The sequence below is a fragment of the Callithrix jacchus genome, chromosome 2 (genome assembly GCF_049354715.1).
Source record: "Callithrix jacchus isolate 240 chromosome 2, calJac240_pri, whole genome shotgun sequence".
Lineage (NCBI taxonomy): Eukaryota > Metazoa > Chordata > Mammalia > Primates > Cebidae > Callithrix > Callithrix jacchus.
The window spans coordinates 130,482,567-130,502,784 of record NC_133503.1 but is presented as its reverse complement, the minus strand read 5'-3'; the positions used below and the strand labels follow the sequence as shown (position 1 = coordinate 130,502,784).

Sequence of the window (20,218 nt, the reverse complement as noted above, 5' to 3'; positions counted from 1 at the left end):
ATTCTTGCCTATGTTTACTAACCTGCACTTCCTATGCTCTTTCCTGTCTCAGGGAATGGTACCACAGTCTACTTAGATGTTTCAACCAGAAATCTAGGAGTCATTTATTCTCTACTTTGTTTATTCTTGTATCTGATATATCATCCAATCATTATGAGTCTATTCCAAAATACATTTTGAATTAGTCCACATCTCTCCATCTTTCTTATCATTATCCTAGGAGCCACCAGGATTTCTTGCTCTTACTGCTGTAGTTTCCCATCTTTTTCATGTAGGAGACCTTAGGAACATACTTTACATGGGTCCAGAGACTCCTCAACTTGCCTATTTACTGATATTTTTTTTTCTACTTATTGGCAGTAATGGAATTAGCACATTTTGGGAGGCCACAGGGTCAGGAGTTTGAGACCAGCCTGACCTATATGGTAAAACCCATCTCTGCTAAAAATACAAAAATTAGCTGGGCATAGTGGCAGATGCTTGTAGTCCCAGTTACTCCGGAGGCTGAGGCAGGAGAATTGCTTGTACTTGAGAGGCAGAGGTTGTAGTGAGCTGCGATCATGCCACTGCATTCCAGCCTGGGTGACAGAGCAAGAATCCTTCAAATAAAAAAGGACCATTGCTCTTAAATGAAAGATTCCAAGCTCTTGTGACCCTTTATAACCACACTGATAAAGGAGACCTACAACCCTACAACCCCCGTCTCCAACTTCAGCCTGGAAAAATAATAAAAGAACAGATCATCTGTCTTTCTCTAAGTCTACTTTCCCTGTTATCCTTACAGAGGTTTGGCCATAGGCTGAAAGAACAACTTCTCTGTATCTGCCATCCCCCTGGCAAGATGAGCCACACAAACATCAGGACTCAGCACTGTTCACATGGTTGAAGAATTCCACCTTTGGCAGAGGGCTGGAAGCTGTTTGGATAGTACCTGGACATTGCTTAGAATTGCATTTGATAGAGAATAAAAGGAGTGTAAAACTCTGATTGGTCTTGGTGTTTTGGTGTTTATTTTTCTATTTTTTGTAGAGAGGCTGGTCTCAAACGCCTGGCTTCTAGCAGTCCTCCTGCCTCAGCCTCCCAAAGTTCTGGGATTATAGGTGTGAGCACCACACCCAGCCATTTTGTTATTCTATGCTTTGCCTCACTGTAATTAAAAGAGCCTAAATATGGTCTAGCTTAGAGAAGAGAAACATAGCAAACATCCATTGGGTTCTCACTGCATCACCAGTCCCCCTTTCTTTCTTTCTATAAAACTTTTTGTTTTTTCAGACGGAGTCGCGCACTGTTGCCTGGGCTAGAGTACGATGGTGTGATCATATGATTCTCCTGCTTCAGCCTCCCAAGTAGCTGGGATTACAGGCTCATGCCACCACACCTAGCTAATTTTTTGTATTTTTAGTAGAAACAGGGTTTCACTGTATTTGCCAGACTGGTCTTGAACTCCTGACCTCGTGATCCTCCTGCCTTGATCACCTGAAGTGCTGGGATTACAGGTGTGAGCCACCTTGCCTGGCCAAGAACATTCCTTTTATTAAGGTATCCATTTCTGCTTCATACAAGCTTACGGAAACTGCTTCCATTTGTAGCTCCACGGGTGGATTAGAGTAAGTTAACCAGCACTTGAAGTTTTCCTGATGATTCATATTGCTCCCATGGTGGGCAAGTGATCAAACTAGGCTCAGTTAGACTCTAATAAAGTAATTATATCTACACTTGCCAAAGAAGTTTTATATCTTAAAATTGAAATATGTGAACATGAAAATATGTAGCCCCAGTGGTTATTGGTAGCTGTCTTATAATCATGAGTTGAAATTAGCCTTAGGATGAAGACAGCACCAAGGACAGTGAATAAAAGAGACATCAAGATCCTGGTAACATCAGTGAGCTGCTGATTGTACCACACTTAAAGCTCACCTGACCTGTGGACTTTCATGATGATAAATCTCCTAACTTGAGTCTGAATTTCTGTTTATTTGCAGCCAGAAGCGTCCAATAGATTTATGTCTGCCCTAATTGAATAGATTATTTTCCCTGCTTCCACACTTGTGCCTGTCCAGTTTATTTTCCATCCAGCATCCAAAGTGGAATATTTAAACATAAATCCCATCTCTTTTTTTTTTTTGTCTCAAATGGTTTTCCATTTAAAATCTTTAATGTAATTGCTAGATGGAAACACATTTGGTTCTAATGCCCTGGTTTCCAAGCGGAGAGATTTTTCCCTAAGGCTTTGACCTCTTGCCTCACAGTTTATTTCTGTCACAGAGGTGGAGATGCTGTTTTGGTTTGTAGTTCTTGACTGGGTGGATATCATCTATCAAATGTGTGAGGCCAGGTGAGGTGACTCATGCCTGTAATCCCAGCACTTTGGGAGGCCAAGACCAGCCTGGCCAACATGGTGAAACCCTGTCTCTACTAAAGATACAAAAATTAGCTACACATAGTGGTGCATGCCTGTAATCCCAGCTACTCAGGAGGCTGAGGCAGGAGAATTGCTTGAACCCAGGAGGCAGAGGTTGCAGTGAGCCAAGATCATGCCACTGCACTCCAGCCTGGGTGACAGGGCAAGACTCTGTCTCAAAAAAAAGAAATGTGCTGGACATGGGAGTGAGTTCTTTGCTTCCACCCGGACACTGGGAAGCAGCCATATGGATATTTGTAGTTTTTAGAACTTTGCTTTGAAGGGGCTGTTCCAGGATTTCGACTAGTGGGTGACTGGCAGTTAGTAGGTAGCAGGCATAGGCTCATTTAGCTCTCAACTTATCTGTGTCCTCTGACCTGGCTTTAGAGGTTATACAAGTATACTTTGATCCCCCTCTGCTTAACTTAACTATTTTATTTCTCAAGATTCATTTGGAGGCCAGGTGTGGTGGCTCACGCCTATAATCCTAGCACTTTGGGAGGCCAAGGCAGGTGGATTGCTTGAGACCAGGAGTTCAAAACCAGCCTGGGCAACATGGAGAAACCCTGTCTCTACTAAGAATACAAAAATTAGCTGGGTGTGTGGTGGTGCAAGCCTGTAATCCCAGCTACTTGGGAGGCTGAGGCAAGGGAATTGCTTGCACCTGGGAGACGGAGGTTACAGTGAGCTGAGATCATGCCACTGCACTCCAGCCTCAAAAAAAAAAAATTCATTTTGAGAAAGGGGTGCTATTTATTGGCAGTTTCAAACCACCTCAATAACCTGCACTAACTGGCCTATTTCTCCAAGTTCACGTTCACAGTGTTTTCACATTCCTAGAAATTCCTACAGTGGCCTCGTAACAGTTCCTCGCATGACTACGCTCTCCTCTTCCTCTTGGACTATCATGCACATTCTTTCCTGGAAAGCTCTTTTCCCCACACTCTGCTGAATTGTCACTTCCTCAAAATGACTTTTCCTGATTCTAGAATCAAAATTCAAGGTAGCACCTTCATATGCAGCCTCTTGTGACTGGCTTCTTTCACTTAGTATGTTTTCAAAGTTCAGCTGTTTTCTAGTACATCTCAGTTCTTTATTCATTTTGATGGCTCAATCATTTTTTTGTGTGGATATACCACATTTTGTTTATCCATTCATCAGCTGATAGACATTTGGGTTGTTTCCCTTTTTTGCTATGGTTACTGCTGCTATGAACATTCACATACAAGTATTTTTGTGGACATGTATTTTGAGTTCTCTTGCTTATATGTTCAGGAGTAGAATTGCTGGGTCATATGGTAACTGTATGTTTAACTTTTTAAAGAACTACCGGGGCCAGGCGCGGTGGCTCACGCCTGTAATCCCAGCATTTTGGGAGGCTGAGGCGGGTGGATCACGAGGTCAAGAGATCAAGACCATCCTAGTCAACATGGTGAAACCCCGTCTCTACTAAAAATACAAAAAATTAGCTGGGCATGGTGGGGTGCACCTGTAGTCCCAACTACTTGGGAGGCTGAGGCAGGAGAATTGCCTGAACCCAGGAGGTGGAGGTTGCGGTGAGCCGAGATCGCGCCATTGCACTCCAGCCTTGGTGAAAAGAGCGAAACTCCGTCTCGAAAAAAAGAAAGAAAAGAAATCTGGGAGCCTACAGACCTCTTTTTGTTTTGAACTGTCCTTGTCCTTTTTTGTCCAAGTGGATACATTTCCCTTAAAAATATAGTGGACTTTTAATATGTTAAATCTAATCAGAAGCCACACCCCCAAGTCTCTTGGAGGTAGGCCTCTCTCTACTTTGGTATGCAAGTTAAGGTACTGTGGACAACATCCTTAAGATTCCAGAAGATTGCATATCTAGCTATGTGGCTACATGAGGTACCTTCTTTCTGAGTGATTAATGAAGGGTCGTATGGTTGTGTCCTTGGCTTGATGTTGACACTGAGGCCATATTTTACTGGCAGTGCTATGGTTTGAATGTTTGTCTCATCCAAAACTCATTTTGAAATTTTTTGGTTTTTTTTAGAGACAAGGTTTTATTTTCTAATTCAGGAAGTCTTGAGTTGGAAATCTTTTCTCTATATGTTGGTGAAAATCTGAACCGTTAGTTATTTAGCTTAGTTCTTTCTTCTCTTTCTTTATAATGATCAGTTAAATGAAGCCAGTTGTCACCTTCACCATTTCCCCTGGAAACCTCGTTAGCCAAATACACAGATTTATTGGGTGTCCTCTCTGTCTTCCACCAGTTGCTACAGTGACAGTGTTGCCAGAATTTTTACCAGTATGGAAAACAATAAAATGAGCTTACTGTTCTTAAGCTTCCAATAAGAATTTCTGCACTGCTCTTCCAACTTCCATGAACAGTTCTCTCCTTGCCTTTCTTAGCCTCCGCCAGGTCGCAAAGCCAATGCCACATGTTTAAGGTTTTTTATATGGCAGCACTCCACTTCCAGGTCCCATTTCTTTTTATCTATTGCTGTGTAATAGAATACCCAAAACTGAGTGGCTTAAAATAGCAGTAGTGTGTTTTTTCTCATGATTTTGTGGGTCAGCTGGGTCGTTCTTCTGTTGCATATAGTACAGGCTGAGGACGTTCATGTAGCTGCGTTCAGCTGGGAGCTCCGCTGGGCCTGGAAATTCCAAAATGACCTCACTCATATGTCAATGGCCTTAATGCTCTCTGTCAGATAGGAAGTCTTAGTTCTCCTCCATGTGGCTTCTCTCTCTCTACTTGGTCTCTCAGTCTTCAGTAATCTTTCCTGAATGTCTTTACATGGTGGCTGGATTTCAAGAGTAAGAAAGCTGAAAGTGCCAGCTGTTTGAAAGGCTAGGCCTAGAACTGACAGTTTTATTTCCACTACCTTCTGTTGGTCAAAGCAGTGCCGATCATAATTCCAAAGGAAACAGTCCTAAATGCCATATCCCAAGTGTTGAAACGCTGAAAGATCAAAATCCATTGTCTGAAATCCCTAATATCGAATTGAATCCCCAAACTGCAGTGACAGATTCAGAATTAGGTACAATCGAGGCTACTGAGAATGAATTTCAAGTTGTTACCAGTAAAGTTTGTTTTTTTCATTCAGCCTGATGCCTTTGACAGAAAACTCAGATGAGTGGATTGGCCACGTGAAATGGTAATGACCAGAATTTCAGTTTAAAATGAACTATGGGTCTACATTGGCATTTTTTCCAGCTGAGGAAATCCCAGGAGCTTTTAGCAAATCAAAGCTGCATTTGCATGAAGAAGCCAGAGAAGATAATGACAGGCGTGGTAGGATAAGAAGGCATGCCATGGGGTTGCTGTTCTACCATCAGTATTGTTACCACCAAATTTGTGGTCTGTATATAAGTGCATGTGAAATGGATTTCCATGTGCCCAAAACAACGTAGACATGTGGCATAGAAGATGGGAAGATTTAATAGGGAATACTCATGCAAGTATATATCAAATCATAGAAGAAGTTCAGAAAAAACTGCGCCACATAGAAAACGAATCTGAATGTATTTTCCAAGGAGACTCATGCCCTAAAAGAAAAAATGTGGCCGGATGTGGTAGCTCTCACCTGTAATCCTAGCCCTTGGAGAGGCTGAGGTGAGAGAATCATTTGAGTCCAGGAGCTTGAGACCAGCCTGGATGGCACAGTGAGACCTCATCTCTACTAAAAATTTTAAAATTAGCAGGGTGTGGTGGTGCATGCCTGTAGTCCTAGCTCCTCAGGAGGCAGGAGGATCCTGGAGCCCAGGAGTTTGAGGTTGCAACAAAGCAAGACTCTGTCTCCAGAAAAAAAAAAAAAAAAAAAAAAAAAAAAAAGGAAAGAAAAAAGCAACTATTCATTGCAGTGCAAGTCAACGGGCTCTTATGGAGTACACTTGTGCGATTACCTATAAGCTAGCTCTGTAATACACTTTCTTCGTGTGGCAAACTTTCTTTTTCATTTTTTCCATTAGTTTATTATTTATCTTTTCTTATTATGTATCATATTTTCTTGGCAGTTTAGATTTGTTTGTATATGTATATGTGTATTTTGTTATACTTTAGGTTCTGGGGTACATGTGCAGAACATGCAAGATTGTTGCATAGGTGCATACATGGCAATGTGGTTTGCTGCCTCCATCCCCCCATCACCTATATCTGGCATTTCTCCCCATGGTATCCCTCCCCAACCTCCCTACACCCACTGTCCCTCCCCTAGTCCCCACCTCAACAGAGGTTCCCTCCTTGTGTCCATGTGTTCTCATTGTTCAACACCCATCTATGAGTGAGAACATGCGGCGTTTGATTTTCTGTTCTTGTGTCAGTTTGCTTAGGATGATGGTTTCCAGATTCATTCATGTCCCAACAAAGGACACGAACTCATGATTTTTTATGGCTGCATAGTATTCTGTGGTGTATATGTGCCACGTTTTCCTTGTCCAGTCTATCATCAATTGGCACTTGGGTTGGTTCCTGGACTTTGATATTGTAAATAGTGCTGCAGTGAACATATGTGTGCATGTGCCTTTATAATAGAATGATTTATAATCCATTGGATATATACCCAGTAATGGGATTGCTGGATCAAATGGAATTGCTATTTCTAGGTGCTTGAAGAATCATCACACTATCTTCTACAATGTTTGAATTAATTTACACTCCCTCCAACAGCGTAAAAGTGTTCCTATTTCTCCACATCCTCTCCAGCATCTCTTGTCTCTAGATTTTTTAATGATTGCCATTCTAAGTGGCGTGAGATGGTATCTCAATGTGGTTTTGATTTGCGTTTCTCTAATGACCAGTGATGAGCATTATTTCTTTTTCTCTCTCTTTTCTTTCTTTCTTTTTTTTTTAAAAGACATTTATTCAGCGTCACAATCAGACTATTACATTTAGCAATCAACAGCATGGGTGCAAAGAAAAAAAAAATAGACATTAAAACCCTTTGTTGGAAGGCTTTACACTTTCCACAGAACAGAAACTAAAATAACTTGTTATACATTTAGTCACAAGTACAGTCCTCGTGTTTTTTGCCCATACACATGAGTATTTGTCTAAATCATGTCTTCTTTGTAGCAGCTAGGCCCTGCCACCACTGTGCTTGGCTGAGTTCACAAGTCTGTTGTAACCTGTAGCTTCCCTGTCACTTCTCTGGCTCTCCTCTCCTGCTAAGCTTTGTTTCCTAATTAAAATCTTCTGCCACTGCCATAGCTACTGCTGCTACTGGAACCGCCATAGCCACCTTGGTTTTGTGGTTTGGCAAAGTATTGGCCACCACCACCATAGGGGACAGAGCTTCTGCCTCCAAAGTTTCCTCCCTTCATTGGTCCAAAATTTGAAGACTGATTGTTGTAACTGCCAAAATCATTGTAGCTTCCACCACCTCCAAAATTGCCTCCACTACCACCGCCAAAGCCACCTCCGCCTCCGTTGTTATAGCTGTCATAGCTGCCACTCCCGCCATAGCCACTGCCCTGGTTTCCATAACCCTGTCCACCACTTCCATAGCCTCTGCTTCCTCCGGAGTAACCAGGGCCGCCTCCTCCATAACCACCATCATTACCAAATCCATTATAGCCATCCCCACTACCACCATATCCACCACCACCACTGAAGTTTCCTCCATGACCAAAGTTGTCATTCCCACTGAAACCACCTCCGCGACCACCACCAAAGTTTCCAGAACCACTTCAACCTTTTTGGCTGGATGAAGCACTAGCCATCTCTTGCTTTGACAGGGCTTTCCTAACTTCACAGTTGTGGCCATTGACAGTATGGGATTTCTGAATGACAGTCTTATCCACGGAGTCATGGTCGTCAAAGGTTACAAAGGCAAAGCCCCTTTTCTTGCCACTGCCAAGGTCAGTCATGATTTCAATCACTTCAATTTTTCCATACTGTTCAAAATAATCTCTTAGGTGATGTTCTTCAGTGTCTTATTTAATGCCACCAACGAATATTTTTTTCACAGTTAAGTGGGCACCTGGTCTTTGAGGATCTTCTCTTGAGACAGCTCTCTTTGGTTCCACAACTCTTCCATCCACTTTGTGTGGCCTTGCATTCGTGGCTGCATCCACCTCCTCCACAGTTGCATACGTGACGAACCCAAAGCCCCTGGAGCGCTTGGTGTTTGGATCTCTCATTACCACACGTCTGTGAGCATTCCCCATTGCTCAAAATGGCTCCTCAGGCCCTCATCGGTTGTTTCAAAGCTCAACGCTCCAATGAAGAGCTTCCTCAGCCGTTCCGGCTCTTTAGGAGACTCTGACTTAGACATGATCGCAGGGAGAAGAGAGACTTTAACAATGCTGCTTCGGCGGCATCCACGGGCAGAAAGGAGCAAACTGACGAACGTATCTCGATGAGCATTTTTTCATGTTTGTTGGCCTCATATATGTCTTTTCTGAAAAGTGTCTGTTCATGTCCTTTGCCTACTTTTTGAAGGTTTTTTTTTTTATTATTATAAATCTGTTTTAGTTCTTTGTAGATTCTGGATATGAGCCCTTTGTCAGATGAGTAGATTGCAAAAATGTTTTCCCATTCTGTTGGTTGCCAGTTCACTCTAATGATTGTTTCTTTTGCTGTACAGAAGCTCTGGAGTTTAACTAGATTCTATTTGTCTATTTTGGCTTTTGTTGCCAATGCTTTTGGTGTTTTAGTCATGAAGTCCTTGCCTATGCCTATGTCCTGAATGGTTTTGCCTAGGTTTTCTTCTAGGGTTTTTATGGTGTTAGGTCTTATGTTTAAGTCTTTAATCCATCTGGAGTTAATTTTAGTGCAAGGTGTGAGGAAGGGGTCCAGTTTCTGCTTTCTGCACATGGCTAGCCAGTTTTCCCAACACCATTTATTGAACAGGGACTCCTTTGCCCATTGCTTGTTGTTGTGAGGTTTGTCAAAGATCAGATGGTTGTAGATGTGTGGCGTTGCCTCTGAGGCCTCTGTTCTGTTCTGTTCTGTTCTATTGGTCTATATCTCTGTTTTGGTACCAGTATCATGCTGTATTGATTACCATGGCCTTGTAATATAGTTTGAAGTCAGGTAGCGTGATACCTCCAGCTTTGTTCTTTTTGCTTAGAATTGACTTGGCTATGGGGGCTCTCTTTTGAGAGAGGGGGTTCCATATGAAATTTAAGGTGGTTTTTTTCCAGTACTGTGAAGAGGGTCATAGGTAGCTAGATGGGGATAGCATTGAATCTGTAAATTACTTTGGGCCGTATGGCCATTTTCACAATATTGATTCTTCCTAACCATGAGCATGGAATGTTTTTCCATCTGTTTGTGTCCTGTCTTTATTTCCTTGAGCAGTGGTTTATAGTTCTCCTTGAAGAGGTCCTTTACATCCTTTGTTAGTTGTATTTCCAGGTATTTTATTCTATTTGTAGCAATTGTGACTGACAGTTTGTTCTTGATTTGGCTCTCTTTAAGTCTGTTATTGGTGTGTAGGAATGCTTGTGATTTCTGCACATTGATTTTATATCCTGAGACTTTGTTGAAGTTGCTTATCAGTTTCAGGAGATTTTGAGCTAAGACTATGGGGTCTTCTAAATATACAATCATGTTGTCTGCAAATCGAGACAATTTGACTTCTCTCCTTTCCTAATTGAATACTCTATTTCTTTTTCTTGCCTGATTGCTCTGGCTAGAACTTCCAATACTATATTGAATAGGAGTGGTGAGAGAGGGCATTTTTGTCTAGTGCCAGATTTCAAGGGGAATGCTTCCAGTTTTTGCCCATTCAGTATGATATTGTCTGTGGGTTTGTCATAAATAGCTTTTATTATTTTGAGATACATTCTGTTCATACCTAGTTTATTGAGGGTTTTTAGCATAAAGTGCTGTTGAATTTTGTCGAAGGTCTTCTCTGCGTCTGTTGAGATAATCATGTGGTTTTTGTCTTTGGTTCTGTTTATGTGGTGTATTACATTTACAGACTTGTGTATGTTGAACCAGCCTTCCATCCCTGGAATGAATCCTACTTGATGATGGTGGATAAGCTTTTTGATGTAATGTTGCGATTGGTTTGCCAGTATTTTATTGAAGGTTTTTGCATCTATGTTCATCATGGATATTGGCCTGAAGTTTTCTTTTCTTGTTGAGTCTCTGCTGGGTTTTGGTATCAGGATGATGTTGGTCTCATAAAATGATTTGGGAAGGATTCCCTCTTTTTGGATTGTTTGGACTAGTTTCAGAAGGAATGGTACCAGTTCCTCTTTGTATGTCTGGTAGAATTTGACTGTGAGCCCATCTGGACCTGGGCTTTTTGGGGTTGGTAGGCTATTACTTGCTGCCTCAACTTTAGCCCTTGTTATTGGACTATTCGGGGTTTCGACTTCTTCCTGGTTTAGGCTTGGGAGGGTGCAAGTGTCCAGGAATTTATCTGTTTCTTTCAGATTTACTGGTTTATGTGCATAGAATTGTTTGTAGTAATCTCTCATGGTAGTTTGTATTTCTGTGGAATCTGTGGTTATATCCCCTTTATCATTTTTTATTGCATCTATTTGATTCTTCTCTCTTCTTATTAATCTGGCTAGTGGTCTGTTTTGTTGATCTTTTCAAAACAGCTGTTCCTGGATTTACTGATTTTTTGAAGGGTTTTTGGGTCTCTATCTCCTTCAGTTCTGATCTGATCTTAGTTATTTCTTGTCTTCTGCTAACTTTTGAGTTGTTTGGATCTTGCTCCTCCAGCTATTTCAATTTTGATGATAGGGTGTCGATTTTAGATCTTTCCTTGCTTCTAATGTGGGCATTTGTTGCTATATATTTTCCTCTAGACACTGCTTTAAATGTGTCTCTAAGATTCTGCAGTGTTGTGTCTTCATTCTTGTTGGTTTCAAAGAACATCTTTATTTCTGCCTTCATTTCTTGTCTAATCCAGTTCACATTCAAGAGCTAGTTGTTCAGTTTCCATGAAGTTCTGAGTTAGTTTCTTATTTTTTAATTGCATTTTAGGTTTTGGAGTACATGTGCAGAACATGCAAGATAGTTGCATAGGTACACATGTGGCAGTGTGTTTTGCTGCCTTCCTCCCCTTCACCCACGTTTGGCATTTCTCCCCAGGCTATCCCTCCCCAGCTCCCCGCCCCCCACTGTCCCTCCCCTATTCTCCCCAATAGGCCCCAGCATGTAGTGCTCCCTTCCCTGTGTCCATGTGTTCTCATTGTTCATCATCCGCCTATGAGTGAGAATATGCGGTATTTCATTTTCTGTTCTTGTGTCAGTTTGCTGAGAATGATGTTCTCCAGATTCATCCATGTCCCTACAAAGGACACGAACTCATCATTTTTGATTGCTGCATAATATTCCATGGTGTATATGTGCCACATTTTCCCAGTCCAGTCTATCATCGATGGGCATTTGGGTTGGTTCCAGGTCTTTGCTATTGTAAACAGTGCTGCAATGAACATTCGTGTGCATGTGTCCTTATAGTAGAACGATTTATAGTCCTTTGGATATATACCCAGTAATGGGATTGCTGGGTCAAATGGAATTTCTATTTCTAGGTCCTTGAGGAATCGCCACACTGTCTTCCACAATGGTTGAACTAATTTACACTCCCACCAGCAGTGTAAAAGTGTTCCTATTTCTCCACATCTTCTTCAGCATTTGTTGTCTCCAGATTTTTTAATGATCACCATTCTAACTAGCGTGAGATGGTGTCTCAATGTGGTTTTGATTTGCATCTCTCTAATGACCAGTGATGATGAGCATTTTTTCATATGTTCGTTGGCCTCATGTATGTTTTCTTTTGTAAAGTGTCTGTTCATATCCTTTGCCCATTTTTGAATGGGCTTGTTTGTTTTTTTCCTGTAAATCTGTTTGAGTTCTTTGTAAATTCTGGATATCTGCCCTTTGTCAGATGGGTAGACTGCAAAAATTTTTTCCCATTCTATTGGTTGCTGATTCACTCTAGTGACTGTTTCTTTTGCCGTGCAGAAGCTGTGGAGTTTGATTAGGTCCCATTTGTCTATTTTGGCTTTTGTTGCCAATGCTTTTGGTGTTTTGTTCATGAAGTCCTTGCCTACTCCTATGTCCTGAATGGTTTTGCTTAGATTGTCTTCTAGGGTTTTTATGGTGCCAGGTCTTATGTTTAAGTCTTTAATCCATCTGGAGTTAATTTTAGTGTAAGGTGTCAGGAAGGGGTCCAGTTTCTGCTTTCTGCACATGGCTAGCCAGTTTTTCCAACACCATTGATTAAACAGGGAATCCTTGTCCCCATTGCTCGTTTTTGTCAGGTTTATCAAAGATTGTATAGTTGTAGATATGTTGTGTTGCCTCTGATGCCTCTGTTCTGTTCCATTGGTCTATATCTCTGTTTTGGTACCAGTACCATGCTGTTTTGATTACTGTAGCCTTGTAGTATAGTTTGAAGTCCATTAGTGTGATGCCTCCTGCTGTGTTCTTTTTCCTTAGAATTGACTTGGCTATGTGGGCTCTCTTTTGGTTCCATATGAAGTTCAAGGTGGTTTTTTCCAGTTCGATGGAGAAAGTCAGTGGTATCTTGATGGGGATAGCATTGAGTCTGTAAATTACTTTGGGTAGTATGGCCATTTTCACAATATTGATTCTTCCTAACCATGAACATGGAATGTTTCTCCATCCGTTTGTGTCCTGTCTTATTTCGTTGAGCAGTGGTTTGTAGTTTTCTTTGAAGATGACCCTTACGTTCCTTGTAAGTTGTATCCTAGGTATTTCATTCTCTTTGTAGCAATTGTGAATGGCATTTCGTTCTTGATTTGGCTCTCTTTAAGTCTGTTATTGGTATATAGGAATGCTTGTGATTTTTGCTCATTGATTTTATATCCTGAGACTTTGCTGAAGTTGCTTATCAGTTTCAGGAGTTTTTGGGCTGAGATGATGGGGTCTTCTAGATATACTATCATGTCGTCTGCAAATAGAGACAATTTGGCTTCCTCCTTTCCTATTTGAATACTCTTTATTTCTTTTTTTTTTTTTTTGCCTGATTGCTCTGGCTAGAACTTCCAGTACTATATTGAATATGAGTGGTGAGAGAGAGCATCCATGATCCATGTCTACTGCCAGATTTCAAAGGGAATGCTTCCAGTTTTTGCCCATTCAGTATGATATTGGCTGTTGGTTTGTCATAAATAGCTTTTATTATTTTGTGATACGTTCCATCAATACCAAGTTTATTGATAGTTTTTAGCATAAAGGGCTGTTGAATTTTGTCAAATGCCTTCTCTGCATCAATTGAGATAATCATGTGGTTTTTGTTTTTGGTTCTGTTTATGTGGTGAATTATGTTTATAGACTTGCGTATGTTGAACCAGCCTTGCATCCCCGGGATGAATCCTACTTGATCTTGATGGATAAGCTTTTTGATGTGCTGTTGCAATTGGCTTGCCAGTATTTTATTGAACATTTTTGCGTCTATGTTCATCATGGATATTGGCCTGAAGTTTTCTTTTCTTGTTGGGTCTCTGCCGGGTTTTGGTATCAGGATGATGTTGGTCTCATAAAATGATTTGGGAAGGATTCCCTCTTTTTGGATTATTTGGAATAGTTTCAGAAGGAATGGTACCAGCTCCTCTTTGTGTGTCTGGTTGAATTCGGCTGTGAACCCATCTGGACCTGGGCTTTTTTTGTGTGGTAGGCTCTTAATTGCTGCCTCAACTTCAGACCTTGTTATTGGTCTATTTATAGTTTTGGCTTCCTCCTGGTTTAGGCTTGGGAGAACACAAGTGTCCAGGAATTTATGCATTTCTTCCAGGTTTACTAGTTTATGTGCATAGAGTTGTTTGTAATATTCTCTGATGATGGTTTGAATCTCTGTGGAACTGTGGTTATTTCCCCTTTATCGTTTTTTTTATTGCATCTATTTGGTTGTTCTCTCTTTTATTTTTAATCAATCTGGATAGTGGTCTGTCTATTTTGTTGATCTTTTCCAAAAAACCAGCTCTTGGATTTATTGATTTTTTGAAGGGTTTTTCGTGTCTCTATCTTCTTCAGTTCTGCTCTGATCTTAGTTATTTCTTGTCTTCTGCTGGGTTTTGAGTTTTTTTGATCTTGCTCCTCTAGCTCTTTCAATTTTGACGATAGGGTGTCAATTTTGGATCTCTCCACTCTTCTCATATGGGCACTTATTGCTATATATTTTCCTCTAGAGACTGCTTTAAATGTGTCCTAGAGATTCTGGTATGTTTGTTCTCGTCCCAGCGATTCTGGTATGATTCTGGAACTTCGTTCTCATTGGTTTCGAAGAAACTTCTTTATTTCTGCCTTCATTTCATTGTTTATCCAATGAACATTCAAGAGCCAGTTGTTCAGTTTCCATGAAGCTGTGCAGTTCTGAGTTCGTTTCTGGATTCTGAGTTCTAACTTGATTGCACTATGGTCTGAGAGACTATTTGTTATGATTTCAGTTGTTTTGCACTTGCTGAGGAGTGCTTTACTTCCAATTATGTGGTCAATTTTAGAGTAGGTGTGATGTGGTGCTGAGAAGAATATATATTCTGTGGATTTGGGGTGGAGAGTTCTGTAAATATCTAACAGGTTTGCTTGTTCCAGGTCCGAGTTCAAGCCCTGGGTATCCTGGTTAATTTTCTGTCTGGTTGATCTGTCTAATATTGACAGTGAAGTGTTAAAGTCTCCCACTATTATTGTGTGGGAGTCTAAGTCTCTTTGTAAGTCATTGAGAACTTGCCTTATATATCTGGGTGCTCCTGCATTGGGTCCATATATATTTAGGATTGTTAGCTCTTCTTGTTGTATCGATCCTTTTACCATTATGTAATGTCCTTCTTTGTCTGTTTTGATCTTTGTTGCTTTAAAGTCTATTTTATCAGAGACGAGAATTGCACCTCCTGCTTTTTTTGCTCTCCATTTGCTTGGTAAATCTTCCTCCATCCCTTTATTTTGAGCCTTTCTGTATCCTTGCATGTGAGATGGATTTCCTGGATACAGCACACTGATGGGTTTTTGGCTTTTTATCAATTTGCCAGTCTGTGTCTTTTGATTGTTGCATTTAGCCCATTTACATTTAGGGTTAATATTGTTATGTGTGAATTTGATACTGCCATTTTGATGCTAGCTGGCTGTTTTGCCCATTAGTTGATGCAGATTCTTCATTTTGTTGATGCTCTTTAGCAGTTGGTATGTTTTTGGAGTGGCTGGTACTGGTTGTTCCTTTTGGTGTGTAGTGCCTCTTTACAAGGAGCTCTTGTAAAGCAGGCCTGGTGGTGACAAAATCTCTGAGTACTTGCTTGTTTGCAAAGGATTTTATTTTTTCTTCACTTATGAAGCTCATTTTGGCTGGACATGAAATTCTGGGTTGAAAGTTATTTTCTTTAAGGATGTTGAATATTGGCCCCCACTCTCTTCTGGCTTGTAGTGTTTCTGCCGAGAGATCTGCTGTGAGTCTGATGGGCTTCCCTTTGTGGGTGACTCGACCTTTCTCTCTGGCTGCATTTTCTCCTTCATTACAACCCTGGTGAATCTGACGATTATGTGCCTTGGGGTTGCTCTTCTTGCGGAATATCTTTGAGGTGTTCTCTGTATTTCCTGGACTTGAATATTGGCCTGCCTTGCTGGGTTGGGGAAATTTTCCTGGATAATATCCTGAAGAGTATTTTCCAGCTTGGATTCATTCTCTTCATCACATTCAGGTACACCTATCAAACGTAGATTAGGTCTCTTCACATAGTTCCACATTGTTTGGAGACTTTGTTCATTCCTTTTTGTGTTTTTTTCTCTAATCTTGGCTTCTCATTTTATTTCATTGAGTTGATCTTCAACTTCTGATATCCTTTCTTCTGCTTGGTCAATTTGGCTGTTGAAACTTGTGCATGCTTCGTCAAGTTCTTGTGTTTTTCAGCTCCTTCAATTCACTCATATTCCTCTCTAAGTTGTCCATTCTTGTTATCGTTTCCTCAAATCTTTTTTCAAGGTTCTTAGTTTCTTTGCATTGATTTAGAACATGTTCTTTTAGCTCACGGAAGTTTCTCATTACCCACCTTCTGAAGTCTGATTCCGTCATTTCATCACACTCATTCTTTGTCCAGCTTTGTTCCCTTGCTGGTGAGGAGTTTTGGTCCTTTGTAGGAGGCGAGGTGTTCTGGTTTCGGGTGTTTTCCTCCTTTTTGCGCTGGTTTCTTCCCATCTTTGTGGATTTATCCACCTGTCATCTGAGTGGTTGCTGATTTTCTAATTGGGTCTCTGAGTGGACGTCCAGATTGTTGATGATGAAGTATTTCTGTTTCTTAGTTTTCCTTCTAACAGTCTGGCCCCACTGCTGTAGGACTGCTGAGGTCCACTCCAGGCCCTGCTTGCCTGCGTAACTGTGAGGTTTGCTACCAGATTCTTTTTCTGCTATCTTTGTCCCTAAATAATGCCCACCAAATGTCAGTCTGATCAGTCCTTTGTGAGGTGACTCTTTAGATATACGGGAGTCAGGGAGCTGCTTGAGGAGACAGTTTGTACTTTATAGGAGCTCTAGTGCTGAGCTATGAGCTCCGTTGTTCATTCAGGGCTGCTAGGCAGGTACGTTCTGCTGCAGCAGAACTCACAAAGCCCCCCTTTTTTTTTCCTCAGGTGCTCTGTCCTGGGGAGTTAGGGCTTTATTTATGAGTATCCGTTACTCTTTCCTGCCCAGCGAGGAGGCAGTCTAGTCACTGCCTGCCTGTAGTGGCTATGATGAGCTGCCATGGGCTCCGCCCTGCTGTTGTGGGCTCCACCCTGCTGCTGTGTGTAATTCCCTGTAGTCCTGTTTATATGGGTGTGGTTAGAACTGCAGTGGCGATGGTGGCCCGCCTCTGTAGTGGTGGACTCTCTCTATTATGGCGGGTTACCTCGGCAATGGCGGGCTGCATCAGCAATGGCAGAGTACCTCCGTAGGGGTCGCGAGCCTCGGTAGTGGTGGATGCCCCTCCCACACTGAGCTGCACTGTCCAGGGTTCAGCTGTGCTTGCCATGAAACTGTCAACCCCGAGCATTTCCAATTGCTGTTTTGTTTGTTTTTGTGGGGGTGGGACCCGCCGAGCCTGATCACCTGGCTCCCTGCCTCAGAGCCCTTTTTTTTTTTAAGCTGAATGGTTGACTCTCTCCCAGGTGTTCCAGTCACCTGCTGCAATGGCACTGGGATCTGTGTGATTTCCTGTGCAGCGACCCACTGTGCTGGCTCAAACCACGTTGCTGCCTGGGAATCTCCTGGCCTGGCTTTCTGTTTAAGTCCCATTTAATCAGATGAATGTGCTAATCTGCCTTCCAAAATCTCCAATTGCCGGTTTAACAGGGGCAACCAAACCAGTGTATTTTGTATGGAGTGTCGCTGTGCTGCAGCCTCACCCCAAACAGCCGCGCCAGCCCAAACTGCCACGCTGGCAGCCCATTGGGCTCTTACATCTGGGAATCTCCTGGTCTGTGGGGAATAAAGATCCATATGGAAATGCAGTGTCCACTCACCCTCTGCGGATTCACTGGGAGCTGCAATCCTAAGTTGGTCCTACAGCACCATCCTGAGTTAGTTTCTTAATCCTAAATTCTAATTTGATTGCACTGTGGTCTGAAAGACTGTTGGTTATAATTTCCATTCTTTTGCATTTGCTGAGGAGTGATTTCCAATTATGTGGTCAATTTTAGAGTAGGTGTGATGTGGTGCTAAGAAGAACGTATATTCTGTGGATTTTAGTGGAAAGTTTTGTATATGCCTATTAGGTTTGTTTGGTCCGGATCTGAGTTCAAGTATCAAGTCCTGGATATTCTTGTTAATTTTCTGTCTCATTGATCTGTCTAATATTGACAGTGGAGTGTTAAAGTCTCCCATTATTATTGTGTGGGAGTGTACATCTCTTTGTAGATCGTTAAGAATTTGCTTTATGTATCTGGGTGCTCCTGTTTGGGTGCGTATATATTTAGGATCATTAGCTCTTCTTGTTGCATTGATCCTTTTACCATTATATAATGCCCTTCTTTGTCTCTTTTTGATCTTGTTCATTTAAAGTCTATTTTATCAGAGACTAGGATTGTAACTCCTGCTTTTTTTTTGCTGTCCATTTACTTGGTAAATCTTCCGCAATCCTTTTATTTTGAGTCTATATGTGTCCTTGCACATGAGATCGGTTTCCTGGATATAGCACACTAATGGATTTTGACTTTTTATGCAGTTTGCCAGTCTTTGTCTTTTGATTGGGGCATTTAGTCCATTTACATTTAGGGTTAATATTGTTCTGTGTGAATTTGATTCTGCCATTTTAATGCTAGCTGGTTGTTTTCCCTGTTAGTTGATGCAGTTTTTTCATTGTGTTGATGCTCTTTACCATTTGGTACATTTTTGGAATAGCTGGTACTGGTTATTCCTTTGTATGTTTAGTGCTTCAAGGCAGGCCTGGTGGTGATGAAATCTCTGAGCAATTGCTTGTTCATAAATGATTTTATTTCTCCTTCGCTTGTGAAGCTTAGTTTGGCTGGATATGAAATTCTGGGCTGAAAGTTCTTTTCTTTAAGGATGTTGAATATTGACCCCCACTCTCCTCTGGCTTATAGGGTTTCTGCCAAGAAATCCACTGTGAGCCTGATGGGCTTCCCTTTGTGAGTAACCCGACCTTTCTCACTGGCTGCATTTTTTCCTTCATTTCAACCCTGGTGAATTTGATGATTATGTGCCTTGGGGTTGCTCTTGTTGGGGAATATCTTTGCAGTCTCTGTATTTCCTGGACTTTAATATTGGCCTGCCTTGCTAGGTTGGGGAAATTCTCCTGAATAATATCCTGAAGAGTGTTTTCCAGCTTGGATTCATTCTCTCCGTAACATTCAGTTACACCTATCAAATGTAGATTAGGTCTTTTCACATAATCCCACATTTCTTGGAGACTTTGTTCATTTCTTTTTACTCTTTTTTTCCTCTAGTCTTGCCTTCTTATTTTATTTCATTGAGTTGATCTTCAATTTCTGATATCCTTTCTTCTGCTTATTGGATTAGGCTATTGAAGCTGTGTATGCTTTGTGAAGTTCTCATGTTGTGTTTTTCAGCTCCATGAATTCATTTATATTCTTCTCTAAGCTGTTTATTCTTGGTAGCATTTTGTCAAACCTGTTTTGAGGTTTCTTAGTTTCTTTGCATTGGATTAAAGCATGTTCTTTTAGCTCAGAGAAGTTTGTTATTACCCACTTTCTGAAGCCTGTTTCTATGAATTCATTAGATTAATTCTTCATCTAGCTTTGTTCCCTTGCTGGTGAGGAGTTGTAATCCCTTGGAGGAGGAAGGACTTTCTGGTTTTGGGTCTTTTCATCCTTTTTGCACTGGTTCCTTCCCATCTTTGTGGATTTATCTCCCTATGGTCTTTGGTGACTTTCAGATAGGGTCTCTGAGTAGACATCCTTTTTGTTGAGGATGAAGTTATTTCTTTCTGTTTTTTTAGTTTTCCTTCTAACAGTGAGGCCCCTCTGCTGTAGGACTGCTGGAGTTCCACTCCAGACCCTGCTTGCCTGGGGATCACCTGCGGTGGCTGTAGAACAGTAAGGGTTGTTGCCAGTTTCTTCTTGTTATCTTTGTCCCAGAAGGATACCCGCCAGATGTCAGACTGAGCGCTCCTTTATGAGGTGTCTCTTTGGATATACAGGGCTTGGGGAGCTGCTTAAGGAGACACTCTGTTCCTTATTGGAGCTCAAATGCTGAGCTGTGAGCTCCGTTGTTCCGTTCAGAGCTGCTGGGCAGATACGTTTAAGTCTGCTGCAGCAGAACTGATAACCGCTTTTTTTTTCCCTAGGTGTTCTGTCCTGGGAAAGTAGGGCTTTATTTATAAGTTCCTGACATGCTGCTGCCTTTTTTCAGATATGCCCTGCCCAGTGAGGAGGTAGCCTAGTCACAGTCTGCCAGCAGAGGCATTGTTGAGCTG

At 41.5% G+C, this 20,218-nt stretch overlaps 1 protein-coding gene and 1 pseudogene across 6 annotated transcripts in view; one reads left to right on the top strand and one right to left on the bottom strand.

Moving 5' to 3' along the window:
• The window catches only part of FAM151B (family with sequence similarity 151 member B), a 65,169-nt gene that overhangs the window by 18,346 nt on the left and 26,605 nt on the right, over window positions 1-20,218 (top strand). The window lies entirely within an intron of this gene.
• On the bottom strand, window positions 7,412-8,728 carry LOC100386489 (heterogeneous nuclear ribonucleoprotein A1 pseudogene; annotated as a pseudogene).